This window comes from Octopus sinensis, linkage group LG1 (assembly GCF_006345805.1).
Source record: "Octopus sinensis linkage group LG1, ASM634580v1, whole genome shotgun sequence".
Taxonomy (NCBI): domain Eukaryota; kingdom Metazoa; phylum Mollusca; class Cephalopoda; order Octopoda; family Octopodidae; genus Octopus; species Octopus sinensis.
In genome coordinates this window covers 150,097,423-150,115,091 of record NC_042997.1, presented here as the reverse complement: position 1 = coordinate 150,115,091, position 17,669 = coordinate 150,097,423, and the positions used below count along the sequence as shown (strand labels likewise).

General features: G+C 36.3%; 1 protein-coding gene across 2 annotated transcripts in view; it reads right to left on the bottom strand.

The window, feature by feature from the left end:
- The window catches only part of LOC115210194 (toll-like receptor Tollo), a 306,397-nt gene that overhangs the window by 260,230 nt on the left and 28,498 nt on the right, over positions 1-17,669 (bottom strand). The gene's annotated exons all lie outside the window — the stretch shown is intronic.

Below are 17,669 nucleotides of genomic sequence, written 5' to 3'. Positions count from 1 at the left end.
TACATCGACCACAGTACTTCACTGGTATATTATTTTATCGATTGCGCAAGGATGAAAGGCGAGGCTGAACACAGAAGGTAAAGACCTTGAACAAATGCTACAAAGTGTTTTTGCCTTTATCTCCAACGATTCTGCCGTCAAGCCACCGCTTTCACAATCATAGAGAAATTTTAAAATGAACTCCGACACATACACATTCTCACGCATATATGCAACACATGCGCGTATGTGTGATTATGTATTTGTGTGTGAATATATATATATATAATATATATACACACATACATATTCATATACACATACACATATATATTCATATATATATATATATAATATATATATATATATATATATACATATAATATTCATATACATATATACATACATATTCATATTCATATACACATACACAGATATATTCATATATATATATATATATATACATACATACATATTCGTATACACATACACAGATTATTATATATATATATACATACATATTCGTATACACATACACAGATATATTCATATATATATATGTGTACATACATATTCATATATATATATATATATATATATATATATACATATATACATACATATTCATATATATATATATATACATATATACATACATATTCATATATATATATATATATATATATACATACATATTCATATATATATACATATATACATATTCATATATATATATATATATATACATACATATACACATACATATTCATATATATATATATATATATATATATATATACATATATATATATGCATATTCATATATACATATGCATACATATATGTACATATGCATGCATATATATGCATACATATACATAAATACATATGCATACATATATACATATACATAAATACATATACATACATATATACACACATATGCATACATATATACATACATATACGTACATATATACACAAATGTATACATATATACTCATATACATACATATCTCTATACATACTATTACATATATGTGTATACACACGCGTGCACACACACACACACGTATGTACACAGACGCATATACAAATATATACAAATTATAACCGCATACATACACACTCAGATATACATACATGTGTGTATGTATACCTATACACGCACATATATATAGATACGCACACGCACACAAGCAGCAGCGAGAGAGATTTAATGGAGAACATCAACACAAAAGAGTAAAAAATAAAGAAAAGAAAAAAAAACAAAAAAAACAAGCAATGAAAAAATCCACATCTACTACAACAACAAAACGCTGTTGCTTTTGTTGTTGTTGTTGTTTTTGCTATTGGTGGTTGTGGTGGTTGTGGTAGTTGTGGTGGTAGTGTTGATAGTAGTGGTTATGCTTATTCGTAGGTCTTCTACAACGAACTAAAAGCTTTGTTTGAAACTACAGATTGAGTAAAAGGAAGAGGAGCAGATGGTGAACAACGTTGATTGACTGCATCCATTAGCAAGTAAAAGTTGATAATGGACAATCTGGAGTATACTCACCTCGTACTCGACCACATTCGGATACACATGACTTGTTTATACATCGAAACTGTTGATAAACAATTAATTTTCACTCTTATCGCTATCTTCTCCATTTCTGGTGGAGTCGAGTCGAAGGAAGAAAATTACTTTATTTATTTATGCATTTGTTTACGCATTTATGTTTCTTATTTAAGGATTTTTGGTTCACACGGAATAAACACCTAATGTGTATACTAACATAGATGCACAGATAATAGTATGTATGCCACCTATTAATAGATCGGTGACTGCATATATGTATATGTGCGTTTGCACATAAGGTTGGTTGGTTGGTTACATGGTTGGTAAAGTAGTAGTAGTAGTAGTAGTAGTAGTAGCAGTAGTAGTAGTAGTAGTAGTAGTAGAGGTGGCGGTGGTGGTGGTGGTTTTGACGATTGCTACGGCGGCAACGGCAACATAAAAATATTTGATATGACACACCTTCATCAGCCAAGATCGGTCATGAAATAGGTTTATTGTTCTGGAACATACGACTAGTTTACGTGTGAGTGCATGTTGTGTGTGTGTGTGTGTATGTGTGTGTTAAAAGTAAGAATAACGATGAAATTAATAGCGCCGCTGAAAAGGTGATAAGGTGTAATTATTAATTTGTCACTCGAAGAACTGAAAGAAACCATCAGAGATTATGATTTTGAGCATAAGCTCTTCTTCTGAAGGCTAGGATAAAATTAGAGAAAAAGCGGAAGAAAACAGGAGTAATAGAAGATAATTTCAATGCCTGTGGGTCTCTTGCAACTATATAATTCTAGTTCGATAACCACTACCTGGAACTTCAAATCTATTACTTTCTTCCGTAGCCTCGTTTGAACAAAGCAAGACAAAATGTGTAGAAGACACGCCAAATCATCCATACTTCGTATACAATGTTCTTGTTATGATATATCAAATTAAGTCGTCAGCTTGGGCTTTTGTGTGTGCGTGCGTGCGTGCGTGCGTGTGTGTGTGTGTGTGTGTGTGTGTGTGGTGTGTGTGTGCGTGTGTGCGTGTGTGTGTGTGTGTGTATGTGTGTGCGTGCGTGTGTGTGTGTGCTTCATGGCAGCCACTCTGTTGCAAATATATCAGCCAATTCTCCGGCCTGATAACACGCTCAGTATCATAGGTCATAATCCTTTCTATTATAAACACAAGGCCTGAAGTTTTGGGGGAGGGGACTAGTCGATTAGATATAGACTCCAGTGTTTCACTGGTACTTAATTTATCGACTCCGAAAGGTGAAATTTGAACTCAGAACGTAGCGTGAGGCGAAATACCACTAAGCATTTCACCCGACGTTCAGACCATTCAGCCAGTTCGCCGCCTTCATAGGTCAAAATAATATCGGCACCAAATATAGGTGTACGTGTACGTGTGTTTGTGTGTGTACACATATACTTTTCTACTCTAGGCACAAGGTCTGACATTTTTGGTGAGGGGCCAGTCGATTAGATCGACTCCAGTACGCGACTGGTACTTAATTTATCGACCCCGAAAGGATGAAAAGCAAAGTCGAGATCGGCGAAATTTGAACTCGGAACGTAAAGACAGACGAAATATCGCTAAGCATTTCGCCAGGCGTGCTAACGTTTCTGCTTGCTCGCCACCTTATGTGTGTACACATGTAAACACGCATCTGAATGGTTAACTTAGTTTGTCTGTCACTTACTCTCCGTAATGACGCTACGACCATTTAATACCTTTATCATCAGCACTATTAATACCATCCCCATCACTACATTACAATCACTTCGAGAGCAACCGGCAGTTTAATCCCCACTCAATCATCACTCATAAAAAAAAATCACTAAAACCATCACTGTCATTTGATCTCCTTGCATTGCTGCTACTATTGCCATATGCTTACCACCGCTGCTACTAATAGACTTCAACTGTCATTGTTACTTTAACCTTATCATTATATTAACACTATCTTTTCTATTGGCACTGACGAATATTGCTACAAGCACAAACAGCACCTAAACCACTACATCCACCACTACCACCCAACAATCGTCAGTACTAACACTACTGACACGAACCACAACAAAACTACTACTTAAAACATACCATTAATACTCAATAATATTACTCATGAGGGAGGCGCAATGGCCCAGTGGTTAGGGCAGCGGACTCGCGGTCGGAGGATCGCGATTTCGATTCCCAGACCGGGCGTTGTGTGTGTTTATTGAGCGAAAACACCCAAAGCTCCACGAGGCTCCGACAGGGAGTGGTGGCGACCCCTGTTGTACTCTTTCACCCCAACTTTCTCTCACTTTTTCTTCCTGTTCCTTGAGTAACGCTGCGACGGACTGGCGTCCCATCCAGCTGTGGGAACACATACGCCATAGAAACCGGGAACCCGGGCCCATGAGCCTGGCTAGGCTTGAAAACGGTGCACAAATAAATAAAAAATATTACTCATGGAGGAAAGGTCTTTGTCTATCGATTTGTTCAATCAGCTATGACCCAGGTGTAAACAATACAAGTCTCCTATTAATTACCACGCCTAAGACCAAACTGATCTCTACATGATCTCATATCTGCTAGATATGGCAACCAAAAATCTCTCAAATCTAAACTTGCCGTTTATAAAAGTAAAGGACTATTTTAAAAGCAATCTATTCCTACATATGTCCTAAAAAGTCGTGAAGGTCATGAATGGAAAAAAAACTTTAATAATTGGTTTGCTCGATGTAACAACATTGACTCTGGCAACAACAGCCACCACGAGTCAAGAACGAAGTTTCTTATTTAGGTTTTTTGACATGTTAAAAATGGCAACTAGTTGCCATCAGATTGCACCCAAACATTTTTGTAAAATAATACGTTGGACAATGTGGCTCTGATCACCTCAGCATATCGGTAAAACAAAATGTTCTCGGTTGTCGTGGATTTTCGCCATTGATCTTGACCTGGGGCTATAATACATTAACGATCGTGTTACTAAAATCACCTCCACCTCCGATGAGAACAACATCAACTACAAGCAGGATTTGCTATTATATTATTACCACCACCACCACTACTACTACTACTACTACTACTACTACTACTACTACTACTACTACTACTACTACTACTACTACTACTAAACCACTTGAAGTAAGCTGTTCAGATAATTTGGACGGACGGAGGGGGGCGTTGTCGAGAAAACTCCAGTTGAGAGCAGCCATCACCCTTCCTTCCTTTATGATCCCATAATATACACACACACACGAACCCTAGCTTTGGCCAGCAGGAGTTGGGAAGTATGTTAGGGAGGGCGATGTAGTTTCCGACCCTCCACCCTCCCCTCACCATTATCTCTTGTTTTATTAACTGCTGACACACATATGCCCGGTCTGTTCCCCAAGCTGAGAACAACAACAACAACAACACAAGTAGAAACAAAAACCACGTCAAAAGCAGTAAAGGACAGAAGTAATAACTCCCTGTTCTTACATATCCTCTCCCCTTCTTCCAGTTCTCTTTCTCTTTCTCTTCCTTCTCTCCTTATGTCACACATGGACACACACGTATACATACGCACTCAAACACACGCGCACTCACACACGCACCTCACAATGTCGCACAATATCTATCTCAGAGATTATATTTTCGAGATGCGCATTATTCTTTTAGTATAAAGCAATTATTATTAGAAAAAACACCCACCGTTTTTGTAAATTGTCCTTGTTATGTTCGCTCATTGTCGCCCTGGTGACAAAATAAAGAAATCAGATTACATCTGGATGTTTCTTCTATTAAAATGGGACCTCTACAGAGAACGTCTCGTGGGTTGTTGTATACACAATGATACGCGGAGCAACTGTTTTCAACTAATTTCTTCTGGGGCGTTTTTAATAATTGATGCATGTACTATTTGCATGTGAGAGGGCCAGAGTCTTCACCGTCTCTGTGGATAATAGTATGGCGTACTTTTCCCTTGGAGCACGTGTGCGAGTGTGTGTATGTGTGTGTGCGAGTGTGTGTGTGCGAGTGTAGTGTGTGTGTGTATGTGTGTGTGTAGTGTTTTCTTAGTTGTATTTTTCGAAATACCCATTGCTGATCCTAACCTAGAAACAAAGCCCTACTATTAGGCTGAAGGACATCAACAAGGTAGTTATATATGTATTTGCACACGAATACACATGTGTAAGCATGGGTACCATTCCGTATGTGGATCTTATTAAACGCTAAACGTCTTGAATGTTTTGACAACGCTTTTGAAGGCTTGTGTGAACATGCGTGCGTGTGTGTGTGTGTAAGTATACATATAAGCACAGCATGGCCGAATGGTTAAGAAGTTCAATTCACGATTACAAGGTCTGGAGTTCGATGCCTCTGCTTCGCATGTTACGCAATTAGTGTTTTTCGTAGCCTCAGATCAACTAAAATCTTCTAGAGAAATTAGATAGATGGAAACTGACGAAATTCACTACATAGATTATAACTAAGGCACTATATGTTGTAACATTAAGGCTATACGCGTATGTGGAATACTCGGCTACTTTCATGTTCGTTCAATGAGTTGCAAGACCAGTTAATCGAACATCTGACTAATCTAGTCACAACCGACGAAGATTACACATATTTCTATGTATCTCTCTCTCTCTCTCTCTCTCTCTGTACACGCATATACATACATATATATATATATATATATATTATATATATATATATATATATATATATATATAAACACACACGTATATGTCTGTACATAAATGGGTGTGGGTGTATGCGTGTCTATGACCCAACGCTATTTCAATTAGTATGCTATGCGCTGTGTTGCTGCAAATGTCAAAGGCTGCACTTGCAGTGTCATAGTTTATATTGATTATAATTTTGATATTTTGTTGTTTAGCCCAAAGTCATCTTCGCTAGAGCAGACCTAAGATCAAAAACATTCAAGCTATCGCAGTCTCTTTCTATTGCCTTTGTTAATGAACGTATCTGTCTGCTACACCATCCATCTTGTCCATTTTAGTACCTGAATGAAGAGTTCAAGTGAGATATATCTTACTGCTATTTTTAAATGTTCGAGTGAACGGATAGCAGTCCTCATTGACACGGGTTTTCTAGCTTCTTTCCTTGAATTATTCACAGTCTATGACTCGTACTTACGGAAGAATGAAGTACTAAATTGCCCCAGTTAGAATTCAGTACACGCTAAAATACCACTAAACATTTCATGTGTTCTGCCACTCCATCCATCTCTCGGGGAATATTGATTTTTACTTAGTCAGACGATCTCAAAGCTAGGAGTGAGCATCGTAAATTTTTATTAAACTCTAGAACTTTACTAGTTTTGTATTATATCAACCCTGAGAAGAAAAATGTGAACGTTGACCACGATGGGATTTGAACCAGCACATAAACAGCAGTAATGTAAACATCTCGATCCATTTACTGCCATTTATTTACAACCAGTACTGCTAATCTTCTAATATTGATTTCATTTGTTTGCATGTATACTCTTTACTCTTTTACTTGTTTCAGTCATTTGACTGCAGCCATGCTGGAGCAACGCCTTTAGTCGAGCAAATCGACCCCAGGACTTATTCTTTGTAAGCCTAGTACTTATTCTATCGGTCTCTTTTGCCGAACCGTTAAGTTACGGGGACGTAAACATACTACCATCGGCTGTCAAACGATGTTGAGAGGACAAACACAGAGACACAAACACACACATATGTATATACATATACACGACGGCTTCTTTCAGTTTCCGTCTACCAAATCCACTCACAATGCTTTGGTAAGCCCGAGGCTATAGTAGAAGACACTTGCCCAAGGTGCCACGCAGTGGGAATTGAACCCAGAACCATGTGGTTGGTAAGCAAGCCACTTACCACACAGCCACTCCTTCGCCTATATGTATATTATGTAAGAGGGCCAGACATTGAGACCTGCTGATTACCATCAATAGCAGACATGTTGAAGGCAACCAGTTAATTGCAATGTAGAAAGTCATCAATAGTAGGTACCAGCAGAAGTATGGAAGAATGAGAGGTACAAACTCATTATACGTATCCAGTGGTTGATACTGAAATAACAAGAATGTAATGAACTCTCATACAACTATATAAATTAGAAAAGTCCTAACATTAAGTGCAGAAAGAATCGGAATAGTTTAAGCGGGAAGGCGCTCGAGAGGCTGTATAAGAAAACCACACTAATTCTTCAGGATATTCAGTGTGCTACAAGAGGAGAAGAAACACCATGTATATGGTGTTCTGTCTTCGTTTCGAAAGATCCAGGAAACATGTAGAAGAGAACGTGAGACCGTATGAGCTCTTGGTGAACGTATTGAATACAATCATTAGAATAAACTGGTTAGGCCAATGGTAGATGCCTAAATTTGACGCATCAGTGAAGTTTGATCATATGAAGGCATGAAGGTTCAGTTTACATACGTGAACTCCAGCTCTGCACAGTCTGATGCTACAGTGGTTTCAAGCAAGTTTTTAGGCTTGCATGAACGTTATTCTCGCTTTAATAGCAATGATGTCAGGAGCTTTCCATTAAATTGATGATGCATGCATACAGACATGTTTAAAAGCATCTGAAAGCTAAAACCTACACCATACTATGATACTGACGGAAATGTCATTCAATAATGATTGTTACCTTGCACACCACAGTAAAGTGGGGATATACAGAATTTGATGGATTCCAATTACAGTAGAGCTACAAAGCATGGCTGTAAAGTATACAACCGAAAATTTGAAGTTTCTAGTCACCTGAAACCCATTCAAAACAAGTGTCACGAACTGAACCCATCATTATCAAACCGTATGAACTAATAGGCTGTAAATAATTGGATAGTGCGATCGGTAATGCTGGTAGAGATAGTAGAGAGAGCTAGATCACCTCGACATTCCAGCGGCAGAAAAAAGTGTGTAATTCTCCAAATGAAATGCAATATATGATAAGTAATAATACCTACTCCACTCTACATTCAACATTGCAAAAATTAGAAATAAAAAACAGAACGGGACTATTATAGAGGGTACATGGTCAAGTCGCAGCACAATGGCACTGAAACTGAATCCACATGGTTGCAAAATTCTTAATCACAAAGGTATGCACAAAAAATTCTTGTACTGAAACTGCTTTCTCTTGTAATAATTCTCTCCTTAGAGTTTCATGGTAAAATTCTGTTTGTAATTTGTCTCTGAAGGTGCATTATTAGATTTGGAAATAAATTTGATGTCAGATCCAAGACCTGATACAATCTCTCAGGCTAAGTCTGTATGTATGTATGTACGTGTTTAAGTATGCATGCATGTATGTACTCGTAATTAAACATGGGAGCCTACATACACTCACAACCATAGAAATACGCACATATGTGTTTGTGTTTATGTCAAGTTATATATAAAAACAATAGAAAATTAAACTGAAGGATTACTCAGTGCTTTTAGTAGGTTACAAGTTTATTGAATTTTACACAGAAAGAGCTGACAGTTGCTACAATGTTTCGGCTTCTTCACCATCGTCAGTCTGACAAAGGCGTAACTTCGAAGTCACAAAACAAACTTTGACGCATTAAAAGCAAACTACACACACTTCGCCAATCTTATTTTAACGTAAACTGACATAGAGCAATCATAGCATAAATTAATCCTACGATGCACATCAAAAATATTTCTCATACAGTATTCTATGAAATATATATTTTAAAGGTCATACCCTAACATGCCTTTTCTTTGTGGGGTATGTTTGAGGATGTATTCTTAACGAAACCTGATCTATACTAATTATTTTACTTCAAGTTACAATCTCTCTCTCTCTCCCTCATATATATATATATATATACTCAATAGAAATGTCGCTATCTTTTGACACACTAGAATCTAAATAGGCTTTCTACTAGATCTGTCTTTATATGCTTTTCATATGTGTGTATATTCACAAAGGTGCATATTTTATCTTCTTGATTATATATCTCTGTAGTTCTGGAGATGTATGGCTTTGTGATGTGATGTGCATGTACACGTGTGTGTGTGTATGACTGCGCATAGATGGAAATGTGTGTAATAATACACACGTGGCTAAATACATACCTCGCAAAAGCTAATGCATATGTACTCTCTCTCACACACCCTCTCTCTCTCTCTCTTTCGCACGCGCAAAATAGCGCACGCGTGCGCAATCATTGTGTTTTGATTTCATGTTCTAGTGGCTATGTCAACATTTTCATGTTCGGCAGCATATGTCGTGTTGATTTTATAACAGCAATGATTGACAACAACAACAGCAACAGCAGCTACTTCTACTACTACTACTACGACTACTGCAACTACTACTGCTACTGCAACTACTACTACTGCAACTACTACTACTACTACTACTACTACTACTACTACTACTACTACTGCTACTACTACCACCACCACCACCACCATCACAACTGCTTCGAATACTTGCAATGAAAATATTTTTCTTTCTTTCTAATGTTGGCACAAGGCCAGCAATTGTGAGGAGAGGAGACACGTCGGCTACACTGACCCCACTATCTGACTGGTACCTTATTTCATAGACTGCGAAAGGTTGAAAATTAAAGTTGGCTTCAGGGGGATTTTAATTCTGGACATATAGAGCCTGATACATGAAAGCAAAGTCGACTTTGTCGATATTTGAGCTCTGAGCGTACAAAGATGAAAGTAAGGATACATGTAATTTAGTCCGACGCGCTGAATTATGATAAAAATAATTATACTGACATATAGGCGTAGGAGTGGCTGTGTGGTAAGTAGCTTGCTTACCAACCACATGGTTCCGGGTTCAGTCCCACTGCGTGGCACTTTGGGCAAGTGTCTTCTACTATAGCCTTGGGCCGACCAAAGCTTTGTGAGTGGATTTGGTAGACGGAAACTGAAAGAAGCCCGTCGTATATATGTATATATGTGTGAACGTGTACGTGTATGTTTGTGTCTATGTTTGTTCTCCCAACATCGCTTGACAACCGATGCTGGTGTATTTACGTCTCCGTAACTTAGCGGTTCGGTAAAAGTGACCGATAGAATAAGTACTAGGCTTACAAAGAATAAGTCCTGAGGTCGATTTGCTCGACTAAAGGCGGTGCTCCAGCATGGCCGCAGTTAAATGACTGAAACAAGTAAAAGAGTAAAAGAGTATATAAATCGGTGAGCAAGCAGAATCGTTAGAGCGCTAGACGAAATGATTAGCGATATTCCATCTGTTTTTATGCTTAGAGTTCAAATTCCGCGAAGGTCGACTCTGCTTTTCATTCTTTCGTGGTCGATAAAATAAGTACCAGTTGAACACTGAATGAGTAGATTTCATTGACTTGTCCCAGGAATGTTTCGAAGGGAGGGCTCAAGTTCAGAAGGGAATACAATTCCAGGAGAAAAGAGCGAAATAACATTATTTAGAAAGGTGCACTTCTTGTCTTGAGGGAGTGGACACGTGCCCTTCAGCCCACCCCCTTGGGTTCGCCCCTATTCTTGCATAGGTACATTGTCAAAGAGATTTTGGACGAAAAGAATAGTTGAATGGCATCGACTTCAGATTCTAGAGGAATGAAAGCCAAAACTGATAGTGGCGGGATTTGAAATCGGATAGTAAAGGCATATAACTAAACAACGCAAGGTATTGTGTCCAACTCTGAATCACCACACAACAACAACAACAATAACAACAACAATGACAAGAACAACAACAATAATTATTATTATTATTATCTTTTTTAAAGGCACAGGGCTTGAAATTTCTGGGAAGCTGCTACCCTGTCCTCAACGTTTACTTATTTCCTCGATCCGGAATTGAAAAAAAGCAAAAATCGATCTTGGCAATATTTGAACACAAGAACGTAAAAGAGCCGTGAGAAATGGGGCTAAGCATTTTCTCCGGTAACGATTCCGCCATTTCGACGCTATAATAATAATAATAATAATAACGATAATAACAATAATAATAATAATAATAATAATAATAATAAAATCTCAACAAAAACAAAAGGAGCAACAACAACGGCGGTAACAGCGATAACAATGGCATCAATAAGAACAAGAACAACATAACAAAAAAACAACTACAATAGTAGTAATAAAAGCAATAATAATAATAATAATAATAATAATAATAATAATAATAATAATAATAATAATGATAATAAACGGAGAAAGCTGTAATAAATAATTAAAGTAAAGAAAATCTCTATTGCTATTCACCCCACCCCACCTTATCATCAGAATTTTTAACACTGTGTGTTCTTGTATTTTTCTCATATGCTTGCGTAATTTTATATTTTTCTGCTAAAATAATATCGTCCTTGCTAATAACACTTAATAGCATGCTTGCTTGCACAATTATACATTTATCTGCATGCTAAAAACAAACAAACGAAATATATACATAGATTTTTGAATGCGTGCATGCTTGAATGCTCTGTTCTATGTATTAGTGAGTTGTTGAAACGCTCGTCTATTTATTCATGTAAATTTATTTTTCGGTGTGTATGTATGTATGTATGTATGTATATACGTGGGTTTGTGTGAATTTTATAACTTTACAGAGTTGTATATGAATGATAATCTGTGATTTGTGTATGAGTGTACACGAAACATGTATATATGTAGGTAGAAATTTATGTGTGTATGAATGTATGGGAGAATGATAAGATTGTGTGTGCGCTAAAGTGACAAAATATGCACAAGTGTGTGTGTGTGTGTGTGTGTGTGTGTGTGTGTATGAGTGCGTGTTTGTAAATAAGTATGGAATTTGTACAATACGTGTGTGTCTGCAGATTATGTAAACAAGAGGAAGAGATAGAAAGAGAAAGGGATAGAAAGAGAGAAGGAGAGAGAGAGAGCTGGTATATGCAAGTATGTTAATGTGTGAGAACGAGTGATGATGTGTACGAATGTGAATGTAACAGCTACGTATGTAATGCGTGTATGAACATGGTTGAACTTGTCTATAACGAAGCGACACACACACACACACACACACACACACACACACGCAATACACAATGTGTATGTGATTGTGGTTTTGTGTCACAAGAGCTCGTGTATGTATATACACATTCATACTCATATATGTGGGTCTTCTTTCTCACATTTTGCTGCATTGTTCTTCTAAGAGTATGTCTGTGTTGTATTCCCTCGTCTAATCTCGCTTTCTGTTATTCTAACTCTGTCTCTGCATCTCTCTTGCATATACTCACACACATGTGCACATACTTATGCATATGTAAATACATATATAACAATATAGACATATATGCATTATGTATACATGGATGTGTGCATGTGTGTGAGCATATATGTGTGTGTGTGTATGTGTGTATATAATATATATACATATATACAAATGTATATATACACATATATATACGAATATATACACACATATATACGTATATATATATATATACTTGTATGTACATATATATACATATAGAGAGAGAGAGGAGGGAGAGAGAGACAAACAGACAAAGATAAATTATAAAAATACGTATAAGTATGTATATATATATATATGCATACACACATGCGTATCACGTTTGATGCGCGCAAACATATATATACATATAAATACAGACATATATACACACACTTTATATACATGCATGTACGCACATACGTTATATATATATATATATATATATATATATATAATATATATATATATATATATATATATGTATTAATAGACATTAGATTGTGTTCTGTATATAACGAAACAATTATAACGTTAAACATTTACAGTCTGTTAGGAATCCCAAAAGTACAAAAAAGAAAAACAAAAGCTAATACTAATACTTCTCGGATCGAACTAACTATGTTTCACTTACCCAGCAGATGTATTAGCAATTACATCATACTGAGTTTTGTAATATAATCTCTCTAAAATTACCTATAAATAACAGTGTGCTTGTTCTAAATATTTGCTTCCAAGAAGTTCATGGCTATTTCATAGGAATTTTGTCATAGACTTAGCTCTTTGCAATTGAGCTAAAGCGAAATGGAGCAAGAGACACGTGCAACCAGACGTTCTCCAACAATATCTAATAACATTTGATATGTGCATGTGTGTAATGTGTAGGTGTATATAGCTCATTCTTCTATTTTTCTCTCTCACTCTCTGTCTCATTATTCTCTCTCTTCCTCTCTCTCTCTCTCTCTCTCTCTATATATATATATATATATATATGTGTGAGCTTGTGTACAATTGAATAGATTACACATATATGTATGTATATGAAACGCACACCAACACGACTGTATGTTTGTGCATTCTATTTTTACATACACGTACATACGTTATACCTTGTGTATATGTTTGTGTTAATAAATATATATACATATGCACCACACACACACACATACATAAATGCGTGTATTCTTGCTTTTACACACACACACACACACGCGCGCGCGCGCGCACGCACACGTATATGACTGTATAATTTGAAAGTGGTTTCACAAAGAAAAGCAAGTGTACTCACAAAATTCGTTGTATACACTGTATTTTTTCCTCCTAATATGTAAGTAGTTATATTGTAAATAGTTATATTTGACGATTAAGTTTATGACTTAGACCTTTATGCTATCAGAGCATTCAATGAAATGAATAGGTTTATAACTGACATAGAAACAATATGTATTTTGGAGAGTGATCAGATGAGTAAAGCGCCACTAATGATTCTGGTCATCGATTGTTACACACAAGATAAATGATCTCATTAGCATGACATATTAAGTAATGCAAACGCGTGCAGTCAATGATAAATATAGATATATATTTTACTCTTTGACTCATTTCAGTCGGAGAATTTACGACCTTGCTGTATCACTACGTAGAGGTTTTTCTTGACAAAATTTGTACATTGTGTTCAACTATTAGTATTAATTAGTTTGCAAACTGGAACGACGCATAGTTTAACAAGGGGTGGAGAGATGCAAACTGAACGTAGCCAAATATGACATGATAAAGTTGTTATACAAATCCATAAGCGCTTTTATTATTATATTATGGATACACATTATGACAATTCAGTTTCTCATGTATTTGACAAAGGGGTTCAGTTTCAATTTATCGCTGGTGTAATTGTTAATCATAAGAGAAACAAGGATTATATTTTTATTATTTTTTACGGACGTATAATTTCGACGTTCACAAACAAAAAATAAAGTTTAAAAAACGAATGAAATATAAAACGTACACGAATACACACACACACATACACACACACACATACGCACACACACTGTGTTTATATGTGCCTGATTGTTTATTCATTGTTAATGACTGGAATGTTTTAAAGCAAATGAAACTCTGATGTGATTCGAACTCAGAAGGAGCCACAGAACACATTGCAAGGCCTTTTTATTCCACTCTAAGCCGGTTCTCCTAATCCAGACCTAGTTCTATAAGCATTAGACAAGATTCTTTCCAAGTAACGACTAACTATCATGCAGAAAAGTCGAGCTTATGATAGAAGAAGGAACTTCTACTTGGTCGCTCGATCTGTTGAAAGTAGCACGCGGACCTCTCTCATATTAAAACTTAGCGACTTAGAAAGAATAAGGTATGTGTTGCGTATCTAGAATAATACAGTTCTAATCCAGATTTACACTCTGCCTTAAAGAAAGGAAGATAATCCTGGTCTGAATGTCTTTGATCATACACCTGCGCATGATCTCTCTCTCTCTCTCTCTCTCTCTCTCTCTCTCTCATCTCTCTCTCTCTCTCACTCACACACACACACACACACACACACAAAGGAAAAAAGAAGGGAAAACAACATCAAGAGTAAAAATATGAGAGTATCATTTCTTGAAAATTTTTTTAACTTATGTAGATCTGACACAGTCCTTCTGTCTTTTATTACTTTGATAAGGAGTACTTTTACCCGAAATCTATTAAAATTAATATAATACTTTAATGTAAAACTTCAATTCTGATTTTTCCTTTTATTTATATTCAATTTTCCCCAACTGCATTGACGTAAATCACTAATTTTAATCATTATTATTATCAATGCCTTTTTTTTTTCATTTTTTTTCTCTCTGACACAACGTCAATAAATTCACATTTCCGTATATTTATTTAATTAATCGATAATAGCTAATTACTCTGGCATGTTATATTGTGACTGCACTTCGTTGAAGTGTTCCAATAAAACAACACATGTCTGGAGCTGTTTTCCTCACTGGCAGTGGAAACTGTTATTAGTCGTCGACTAATATTATTTTAATATCAATTAAATAACTCATCAACGTTCAATGCATGAATTACGTTTTTTTTTTACTCACCAATTTATCCACACACATCTATCTATCTATCTATCTATCTATCTATCTCCTTGTGCATGTGTATGAGTACACACACATACATACATACATACATACATACATACATACATACATACATACATACATACACATATACACGCGCGCACACACATGGTTTGTGTGGAGCTAGTCATTCGCTCGATCATTATTCGCAGTTAACACCGCTGGATGCGATCTTTCTAGTGACAACAAAACCGTTGTGCTCTGAACGATCGAATCACGTGAGAAATCTTCCTTAGCAACAGTGTGGTACTTCAACTTCATATACAAATAACTGTACTCCAGTAAATGTAGTGAGTACGCTTTCATTTCCTATTTATGTATATATATATATATATATGAATGAATTTACTCGATCAGGTGAGTTGCCTGTGCACTAGATTTGATTTTATGTGGCTGAACATTAACCGAATTCTCTAAAAGAAACGATGGGCTTCTGGGTAGTTTCTGTAGGCCTAATTTCACTTTCCAGGTAATCTGAGGCTGCTGATGACCAGATTTGTCGAAAATGATTCGTAACAGGATCGAACCCGGGGTCTTGTGGATAAGAACCGAACATTTTATCCATTCTGGTATGGTACTTCGATGTGTGTCTGCATATATCTACAGCCATTCGCAAATTTATATAATATAATATAACACAATATAATATAATATAATATTATGTTATATTTATACAAACGCACAGACACAAGTGTGTGTGTGTGTGTGTGTGTGTGTTTTAAAATGTATACCGCATTTAGAACAACTTAATTTGAAATATGCAGTATGTCGGATGTTGATTTGAGACATGTGCAGCAGAGTGCAACTCAGCATGTTCTGTGTTTCAATGCACTCGAACTGTTAGTTTCAACAGTACATGAGCTGTTCGGAAGGAAGGAACATATAAGCTAACGAATTGAGGAAAGATCGAACGAACGAATAAGCGAATGTATGAATGAACATGTGCAGTAGGAATAGTTGAAACGAGGAAAACTGCATAGCAAACGTGAAAGAGACTCACAAAGTGATCGTTAGACTTATTAGAAATCGTAACCTACTCTCCCCTCAATCAGATCGGTATAAACTGCACAATGTAGACCTGGAATGATTCCTTGCGAAAACTAAAAAGACAAACCCTATGAGATAGTCATGGTTTAAAAGCCTTTCGATAAAAGGCCTGTCTATTCGTTTACCGATTTCCTGGGGGCTAAAAAAGCTACAATAACAAATATAAGTGTTGAATGCGATTAAGCTTCATACTGTCCCTGTTTTAAAAACCCAATAATGAAAATTCACTGATGCACGACCATCTGATCAACATTATTATTATTATTATTATTATTATTATTATTATTATTATTATTATTATTATTATTGGCAGAATCGTTAGCACGCCGGGCAAAATGCTTAGCCGTATTTCGCCTGCCGCTGCGCTCTGAGTTCAAATTCCGCCGAGGTCGACTTTGCCTCTCATCCTTTCGAGGTCGATTAAATAAGTATCAGTTAAGCAGTGGGGTCGATGTAATCGATTTAACCCGTTAGTCTGTCCTTGTTCGTCCTCTCTATGTTTAGCCCCTTGTGGGGTAGTAAAGAAATAGGTATTTCGTCTGCCGCTACGTTCTGAGTTCAAATTCCGCCGTTCCGGGGTCGATAAATTAAGTACCAATGAAACACTGGGGATCGATGTAATCGACTAGTCCCTTCCTGCCAAATTCCAGGCCTTGTGCCCTATAGTACAAAGGATTATTATTATCATTATTATTATTATTATTATTATTATTATTATTATTGGAGTAAATCGAAGAGTAAATTATCTACTC